This window comes from Gossypium raimondii, chromosome 7 (genome assembly GCF_025698545.1).
Source record: "Gossypium raimondii isolate GPD5lz chromosome 7, ASM2569854v1, whole genome shotgun sequence".
Classification (NCBI taxonomy): Eukaryota; Viridiplantae; Streptophyta; class Magnoliopsida; order Malvales; family Malvaceae; genus Gossypium; species Gossypium raimondii.
In genome coordinates, this window is record NC_068571.1 from 6,590,980 (window position 1) to 6,599,641 (window position 8,662).

The 8,662-nt window shown below is 31.6% G+C and overlaps 1 non-coding gene across 1 annotated transcript; it reads left to right on the top strand.

Moving 5' to 3' along the window:
• Positions 1-419: 419 nt before the first annotated feature.
• On the top strand, positions 420-525 carry LOC128042794 (small nucleolar RNA R71). Its single transcript, XR_008198305.1, has one exon. It is a non-coding gene; the product is annotated as a small nucleolar RNA R71 (small nucleolar RNA).
• The last annotated feature ends 8,137 nt before the right edge of the window (positions 526-8,662 follow it).

The following is an 8,662-nucleotide window of genomic DNA, read 5'->3' on the forward strand; positions in this document are numbered from 1 at the left end:
TGTTACTATAAGGGTTATTTTGAGGCCTAAAATTGTTACCCATATAATTGACTTGCTCGTTCTTTGTGCTAGGACCAAAGGGCAAACATTCTAGATTATTCATTCCACATCTATTTGTTTTGCATTACACCACCTAATGTACCTATGTAGAAAGATATAAACTATCAATTTTCTTATTTAATAGCTTTACCTGACTTGGTAACATGGTGACTGCATCTAAATTAAAGACACCATCTACTTTCATCGACTTTATCCTCATGAATCGCCACTAATAATTATTGAGTGTCATCTCCTTAATAAACTCATAAGCCACTTCAGGTGTTTTATTGTCAAGTGTTCCATCGACTGCTGCATTAATTAACTACCTTGTTGAAGGATTCAAACCATTGTAGAAGGTTTGAAGTTGTAACCATAAGGGTAACCCATGGTGAGAGCACCATCTCAATAAGTCCTTGTATCTTTCCCATGCATCATATAAAGTCTCTAAATCTACTGAACAAAGGAAGACATGTCATTCCTCATCTTGGCTATTTTAGTCAGTGGTAAGTACTTTAGCAGAAATTTATCAGTTATCTGAGCCCATTTAGTGATAGAACCTCGTGGTAAAGAGTTTAACCACTGTTTAGCTCTATTCCTCAATGATAATGGGAACAACCATAAGTTAATGGCGTCATCAGTGGCATCATTTATCTTGAAAGTGTTACAGATTTCCATGAAATTTGCCAAATGAGTATTGGGATCTTCATCTTGCAAACCGTCGAATTGAACATACTGTTGTACCATCTGAATTGTGTCTAGCTTCAGTTCAAAGTTATTTGCAGCAATGGTGGGTTGCACAACTTGATTCCCCAATCAAAGTGGGTTTGGCATAATTGTACATAATACGAGGAACAAGAGCTGCAACAACTGTAGGAGGTAGTTGATTCTACCTTGCTCTTCTGCTATTTCTACAAGCAGTACTTTCAATGTCACTTTCAAATAACAATGGTCCCGATGGGTTTCTTCTAGTCATAAATCAAAAGAACTTGCTATAAGCAAACAAGAAAAATTAGAATGTAAAAATTAAACTAAACTAAAACAAAAATATAAAAATAAAATAAAATAAAATAGGCTAAATTAATAAAAATAAAGTGTTCCAAATATTTAGTCCCTGGCAACGGTGTCAAAACCTTGATGTGTGTTTTTCATACTAACTAAAATTTATGACAAAAGCAAGCGCACCTATTAAATAATAGTATAACTACGGTAAGTAGAGATATCGTATCCATAATGACTAAAAGTATTAGTAATTATTGTTTTCCTATTATCTAGTCAAAAATTGGAGTGATAGATTTTAAATTAAAATTACTAAACTAATTTAACTAAAGATTGAAACAGAAAATAAATCAAAGAAGCAGCAGAATAATAATCAATGAGAGAGATAATACCTAGGAAAGAATCCACCTAGACTTCATCTATTATTATTAATTTGAATTAAACGATTTATTCACTTGGTGACTTGATCCGTAGAAATCCCTAAATAATGCTAATATCTCTTTTGAGAGTAATAGCAACTAACTCTAGGTTGATTAATTGAAATCTCTTTTTAATTAAATCCCCTATCATCGCATTAATTATATATATGGATTCCCTTATTAGATTTGACTCTAATCTGGTAGATTTATGTCGTCTTACTTCTAGGATTGCATGCAACTCCACTCAATTATGCTAGATCTACTCTTAAACAGAGACTTTTCCTCCATTGAATTAAGCATATTAAACATTAAATAATATCCCAAAGATATTAAAACAAGAAATAAGCACACATAATTAAGAACAAGAATCAAGTATTTATCGCGTAAAATAGAAATTAAATAATAGAATTCATCATAGGTTTCGTCCTTCCTAAGTATCTAGGGAGTTAGTTCATAATCCTGAATGAAAACATCTCCAAGTCAGAATAACCAGAAGACATAAAGAAACTCATAAAAACTTTGAAAGAAATCAAAAAGAGATCTTCAATCGTGATGGAGATTCACTTCCGAGTTGGCTCTTAATGGTGTTCTTCAAATGTTTCTTCGATCTTCTCTGATGGCTCTCATCTCTCTTATATTTAGAATGGATAGACTTTAGAATGCTCTGAAAGCCTAAAAATTATGTTTTTTTCACGTGTTTGGGAAGCAGGTTGGAAAATATACACAAGCTAACACACGGGCATGTGTCCAGCCTGTGTGGCTCAAATGGGCATATGTCCAGCCTGTGTGGTTCCTAAAATTTGCTCTTTTTCTCTGATTTTTTCTTCTTTTGACCTAAGTATAAGAACATGAATTAAAAGGATCAGGAGCATCAAATTCACCAATTTGCATAAATAATCATCCAAAAGTGCATTAAGAATGAGAGTAAAATATGTTAGTTTTATCATTTATCAGTCGTCGTTGGGGGGCTCGAGCTAAGCTTTCTTTGATGGGTAGTATACCTCAGTGAGATACGAGTAAGACTATAGGAACTTAACTGCTGAGAATGAGTCTAGGGCTTATACTGTCGGGGATGATGCAATATCCTAGGAAATGGAACAGTGGTTACGAAACCACGGATTTGAGATAGAAAAGTTTATTGTGGTTAATTTTTATGATTTATTGATTGATTGGATGCATGTGTTAGAATACCGATAAGAAATTTTAGTGATTGCATGTCTGAATTGCATATTAGGGTTTAATTGCAAAAGTGGGTAAATATGAATTTTAGATGGTAAAGGATTTAATTGAAGTGCATAATTGAAGTAGGGGTCCTTAAATGGTAATTAGACCATTATATTTTCATGGACAAAAATGGGCATGCATAGATAAAAATAACTAAAGTTTTAATTAAGCGCATTTTAGTCATTTGGTAATAAAAAGAATTAAAAGGGAAAAAGATGGCAAAATGTGCTCATCTTCTTCCATAGGGCCAAATTTCAAGAGACTCCATAAAACGGGTTTCTTCACTTTCTCAAGCTCATAGTAAGTGCATCCAAGCCCCGTTTTTAATTTTTTTTACGTTTTTGGAGTCCTTGTAGCTCGGTTTAGCTTATTCTACCATTAATTCATGTTAGGGTTCATACTGGGAAAAATACCCATTGGTGAAATGTGTTTATTTTGGTGTTTTATGGTAGAATATGAAGCTTGAAATTATGTTAAACAACTTTTGCTAGGTGATTTTAAGTAAAAACGAGTTAAACGACATAATCGGTAAAAATACCTAATGTTCATAAGTAAATGTTAGAGTGGGAATTTGGTGTTGCCATAGAAGGGAAAGATGTTCGGCATGTCATAAAACATAAGAATAAGGGGTGAAGTTTAATTTCTGAGCTTTGGGGAAAAAGTGTAAATATGCAAAAGTTTAGGGGAAAAATTGTAATTTTGCCAAAGTTTGAGTCAATAACTGTTTTGATGAATGTGAGTATTAAATAAGCTAAATTTTCTTTATAAATCAAGAGGAAAAAAATTTAGAGTTAGACCGGGGAAAGAAAAAGGTTGAGGACTAAGTTGCTATATTTGATCGTATTATGTACTGAGGTAAGTTTATGGTAAATAAATGCAATATTTCAATAATTATTATTAATGTTGTTATTTTCCAGCAATTATGTACTTATTTTATGAAATTATTTAATGTTGACTCAAGTATGAGATGACAGAGAATCAGTGTTAAAAAGTCCCATTGAAACATTAGGAATGTATCGGATATAAATGTCATGACATTAAGGGAATGAGATCCCATGTAAGACCATGTCTGGGAAATGGCATTGGCATTATTGCGGTTATGAGAGGTCCCTTGTAAGACCATGTCTTGGACATGGCGTTGGCACCGAGATAAGAGGTCCCTCGTAAGACCATGTTTGGGACATGGCATGGGCACCGATATGAGAACTCCCAAGTAAGACCATGTCTGGGACATGGCTTTCCCATGTTATTTTCAGATAGGAGACCCGAGTATCCTTAGTATTCCAAGTGGTTCAATGGGCTAGTAAACAGACTATGTTATATGAAAGTTCAGGTAAAAGCATAATAAATAGATTCAGGTGAGTTATAAGGGTTGAAAACATCTCAGTTATCAGTTGAGAAAGAAATTTCAGCAATGGAGGAGTAAGCTATAATCATGAGTTATTTAAGTAAGCAAGTAAGTAAATAAGTAAGAGAGTAAGTAAAGAAGAAGTAAAGACCATGATTCTTGATGATAATTTATGAGTAAGATTATTTATGATAAATGTTGTTATTTATTTCCTTGTAAACTTGCTAAGCTGTACGCTTACTCCTTTTATTTTCCTTCTTTATTATAGTATAGCCAAGCTAATTTGGGGATCGTAAAGACGTCAGAGATCGTTTCACACTATCAACAGACCATCTCGCTATTTTGTGATTCGAAACGTTTTAAGTTATGGCATGTATAAGGACTTAGTCATTTTGTGTGTGTCCTTATGATATGGCTAATGAATAGCATGTAAATATTAAATAATGATTAGCTGATGAAATGGCTATTTAAGAACATGTTTTGGTGTTATGTATGCCGAAATGATAGTTAATACAAAGAAACTATAAAAGAGTAAAAATTTGCAATGGAACAGTTTTTGGACAACAGTATTGATGTGATTTTGAAAAATCACCAAGGATAGTAGAAATGAAATTAGAGAGTGAATGAGATATAGAATTAAATATTATCGAGTGTATTTTTATATAAAAGAAACGGTGTAGGCAAAGGAATTATATATTATGAGATATTTGAATTTTAGTGAGACAGGGTCAGAATGGTTTTTTGAAGTCCCCTGTTCTAATTTTACAAAATCATTAAAAATTGTAGAGAAAGAATTATGAGTCATAATTTATATGTCTAGATTCATTAGTGAGTCTATTTTTAATAAAAACAAACGAGAACATTATCCAAATTCTATATAATAAGATAATTGATTTTTAGTGAAGAGGGGTCAGAACTGTCGAGTAGTGAAATAGGGGAGAATTTAACAAATAAACTAAACTATTTTGCTGAACCAAAAATTCTGAAAATTTTATGGTAAGAAGATATATGAGTCTAGTTTCAGGGAAAATTTACAGATCTAAATTTTTGAGTTTTGTAACTTGAGTTATAATTAAACAGTGGACAGTTTTATTGTGAACAGTAAAATAAATTATTTTGATTTGTTTAAGTATTCGAAAAATTTTTAATGCTCCCGGTTTGGACCCAAACTATTTTCATTGTATGTTTTAGGGTTTCGAGAGCTCTTTTTAGTGATATATTGAATGAACGTAAGCGAATTAATTTTAAAAGCAAATTTTTATGCTCTGAATTAGTAAGTTAAGTCAAATAATGCCTCGTGCTCAACTACGTCAACAGTCTCAGGTAAGGGCTGATACACTTATTGGTATCAGAGTGAGAGGTTAGTCAGTTCTCGAAATATTCAGTATGAATAAGAGTCTAACTATCCATGCCATACTTGTATTTTGATAGTGTGACGACTGTAACAACCCGGTTTTGACCCTAATCGGAATAGTGGTTTCGGTACCACAAATCCAAGTCTGAAAAATATTTTAATATTATTTTGTGTGTTTAAGATGTGTGTAATTTTCATGAATTAATTTTATTGTTTGTGTGCTTAATTTAAGAAAATGGCTTAATCGCATAAAATGAAAATTTGATGGTTAAATATGAAAGTGTCTAATTGTTGTTGTCTTTATAATTTGGAGGTTTTATGTTGAAATTTAGCCAATAGTAATGGTAGTGGACGGCATGATGGCTATTATATATATAGTTTTTATATAGATATTAAATATAAAAGTAAAATAATAATAGTATAATAAAATGTAAATAATAGAAAACATAAAATAAACAAAGCCATGCATGTTCATCTTTGGGATAACCGAATACATGAAAAAGAATAAGATTTTAAGACTTTGAACATTCGGCCTTTGGTGTTGCTCAATTAAGGTATGTTTAGGTTTCAATTTTTGATAATTTTTACATTTCTAAGATTGTTGATTTGTGTTCTTTAAAGCCCATGCTTCAATTTTGTGAATTGGTGATGATTGTGAAATATGCCATTGATGAATTCATGAGTTTTGTGATGTTTGTATGTGAAATATGAAATATATGTATTAGATTGACATGTTTTGTTTTTGAATTTTTGATGAAATTGAGTAATTAGAGCTAAATTGAGAAAATAAATTTTTGAGGGACTAAAATGCGAAATAAATGACATGCATAGACTTATATGAGCTTAGTACATATTCGGCCAAGCTATTGTACACTGAAAATTTATTTATTTTGTATTTTGTGAAATAGGGACTAAATTGTGAAAAATGTGAAATGTCAGGGGCAAAAATGTAATTTTCTCATTTATGCGTTCTTAGACTAAATTAAATGAAAATATGTTTAAATGAGATTTATTTGAATATGTTTAGATCAAGAAACCAAGAAATCAGATTTAGATTGGGGGAAATCGAAAGTAGTTGAGTAGCCGATCTATTAGTCGACGACATCCGAGGTAAGTTATTAAGCATATAAATAATTGTATCGTTTTAAAATCAACTTAGTATCTGAGTAATTATGTTGAATTGAATGGTATATATATATACATGTACTGATAAAATTATTGAAATAAGATGTATTGAGTTGTTGACTTTCGACACTAAGTGTGCGAATTTAATTGTAAAGCACTAAGCGTGCGAGTTTAATTGTGAAGCACTAAGTGTGCGAGTTTAATGGTAAAGCACTAAGTGTGCGAGTTAGATTATTGAGCACTAAGTGTGCGAACTTATTAAATATTTTCGAATAACTATTAGTATTGAGTAATTGTCTTATTGAGAAATCATGATTATTAAAATGAGTAAATACTTGGAATTCTTGAGTAACAACCATTATGGTTGTATTTTAAGGTTAAGCTTTGTAGGTATTAAACCTATGTGGTTATTATATTTGGAATCATATATATATATATATATATAATATGATTCTTTATATTACATGATGAGGAAATGCATATTGTATTTGGTCTTGTGTTTAAATTTGAAGAAATGTTTATGGTTGTGTAATTATATTGATTTTAGTTAAATCATAGTAATAAGTGAATAATTATCTTATGATATGGTAAGCTAAAGGTAAGATGATTTAGTAGTATGAATTGGTTGAATATTATTTGAGATATCGGTTTAAATAGTAGAGTTTATTTGCTTATAGCTTACTAAGCTAAATTAGCTTACAATGTGTTGGATAATTGTTTTGATGTACAATTTTGGTGATCGCTACGTGTTTGGGGATCGCCAGCTAAGCTCGTCACACTATCGATATTTTCTTTTGGTATTTTGCTAAATCGTTCTCAAATATATGACATGTATAGCATAGTTAAAATATTAATTTTGGAACCAATGTGTATATGCATTTAAAAGCCATGCGAAATGGCTTATCTCTTTTGGTTTGAATTCGGTATTAATGCATATGCTTTAATGGTCTAAAATGTGGTATATGTTCATGTAATTTTTATGCTTAAATGCTGTCCAATTTTGTATATACATGCTGTCAAATTTTGTGTATAAGTGCTGTCCAAATTGGTATATATATGCTGCCCAATTTTGGTGAATAAATGCTGTTCAATTTTGTATATACATGCTATCAAATTTTGTGTATAAGTGTTGTCCAAATTGGTATATATATGCTGCCCAATTTTGGTGAATAAATGTTGTCTAATTTTTGTATATACATGCTGTCAAATTTTGTGTACAAGAGCTATCCAAATTGGTATATATATGCTGCCCAATTTTGGTGAATAAATGCTGTCCAATTTTGTATATACATGCTGTCAAATTTTGTGTATAAGTGTTGTCCAAATTGGTATATATATATGCTGCCCAATTTGGTGTATAAATGTTGTCCAATTTTGTATATATATATATATATATATGCTGCTCAATTTATGATGTATAAGAGCTGTCCAAACAGGGTAGATTACTTATGTTTGTAATATGTAGTATAGTTAGTAAATTGAAATGAAATAGATGCTTGGATAAATGTTTGATTTATGATATTAAATTTTGATTAGGTAAATGATAATGATATGGATGAATTGTTAAAACATGGCTAGTATATGAAATTTGATTAAAGATGCATGTTTGATTTTAATTGGTTATGTGATAATATATATATGAAATTTCATGGTTGATTTAAAAAAAATTTCTAAGTCGGGTTTTGATCGGTAATGCCTCGTAACTCTAATCCGGCGACAGACACAGGTCGGGGTGTTACAACGACTTCTGACGATTTTAAAATGTTTTTCTTTTATAGTTATAGATCCCGAACGAGTTGGTGCAGATGATGTAGAGAGTAATGCACCTGCTCCCATAGAGGGGACGATGCCACCAGATAGTAGTGAAAGGCCCGCTACAGTTAGTCACGGAGGAGGGGCTCAAGAAGCCTTCTTTCAAGCTATTAATGAATGGTTTGCTTAGTTCGTTCGTACGAATCCAGCTGTTAGACCTCCACCCCCTCATGATTTTTCGATCCCCCATGTAACTCCCCCGTTAATAGGTACAGTTATAAGAGTTTTGGGCTACTAAAGATGATGATGTAGAGAGAGCAGAATTTTGGCTCAAGAATACTATCAGAGTATTTGATGAGTTACCCTGTACACCTGAGGAATGCATGAAGTGTGTTGTCTCACTCC